This window comes from Nematolebias whitei, chromosome 6 (assembly GCF_014905685.2).
Source record: "Nematolebias whitei isolate Nwh7 chromosome 6, NemWhi1, whole genome shotgun sequence".
Classification (NCBI taxonomy): Eukaryota; Metazoa; Chordata; class Actinopteri; order Cyprinodontiformes; family Rivulidae; genus Nematolebias; species Nematolebias whitei.
The window spans coordinates 8,649,247-8,650,465 of NC_056503.1; the positions used below are offsets into that span (position 1 = coordinate 8,649,247).

The following is a 1,219-nucleotide window of genomic DNA, read 5'->3' on the forward strand; positions in this document are numbered from 1 at the left end:
GCTCGCTGAGAGGCAGCAGCTCTACCAGTTGCGCCACCGTGCTGCCCACCAAATCTACCTAAACAACGTATAAATTAAGTTGATTGATTGATTGATTGAAAACAGAACACACATGCCGGCACAGTTACAGCTCGAGACACAGCAGCTGAGGAGCAGATCTCTAAAATGTGATCTTCTTCACCAACAGGTGCTGGCCGGTGGGAACAAGAGGAGAAGCAGCTGTAGAGCAGCATCCTGACAGATACCAGCTCTGCTACACGGCCCAATTCAGAAGGGTTTTCAAGGGCTTAATTAGGACCGATAAGGTTTCTAATAGTGTGTTCTGGGTAGTGTACTGTATCGTGAAACGGATGTCGCTCCAAGCAGAGATTTAAATGTCCAATTTAAAATGTCACATTGCATCACAGAGTGTTTCAGTAAAGAACAGAGACATCCAGCAGGAAGGCCCTTTGAATGAAAGCAAGCATGGCATGAACGCAAAACTCACCAGTATTCACTTAATTAAAGCCACCATTAGTTCTAAGTCTGATCCCTTCAAGACAATCAACACTTACTGTAGGTTCTGCAGGTTTGCTCACACAGCAGCAGGTGACAAAGCGACAACCTATACATATTCAGTCTTTTATCAAACACCAACGTGCTTTGGAAAGGTGTTATCGAGGCAACTGCGTACAACAGCGAAGTGCGATTGCAACCTGTCTGAAATCTATCACAAAAGTTTTAGACAATGTTTGAAAATGCAAATAAAAGGAAATTCACTTGGCTCATTTCAAAATAAGATAAAGTGCTTAATCAAAAAACATTTTTTTTTTTTGTCAAAATTTTAGGTGCTTTGACAATGAATAGAGACTTAACAAAATGATCTTTACTTAATAATAAAAAAAAAGAAAAAAAATCCCATTTAATAGTTTATTTCAAATTATTAGAGCAAACCAACACCAATTAAATAAAAATAAATCTTGCCCGATTCGCTCGTGTTCAGCCAAGATGAACACAGAAGCATGATGCTTCAGACAGAGGGATGCACACACACCTTTGTCCTCCAGTCAACAGCTAAACAAACAAACTAGCATTGAAACCTCAGCGTGTGGGTTTAGACTGAAAGTAAAGCCGTTGAATGATTGTTCGTTGACTGGACCAATTTTTTTCCCCATTTTTCAGAATAACATCACGAACCCCACATGAGCACACCAAGTCTAATGAAAGGCATGTAGATCTG

The 1,219-nt window shown here is 40.2% G+C and overlaps 1 protein-coding gene across 1 annotated transcript in view; it reads right to left on the minus strand.

The window, feature by feature from the left end:
• LOC119410489 (calsyntenin-2) overlaps window positions 1-1,219 on the minus strand; it is a 662,902-nt gene that overhangs the window by 602,836 nt on the left and 58,847 nt on the right. The window lies entirely within an intron of this gene.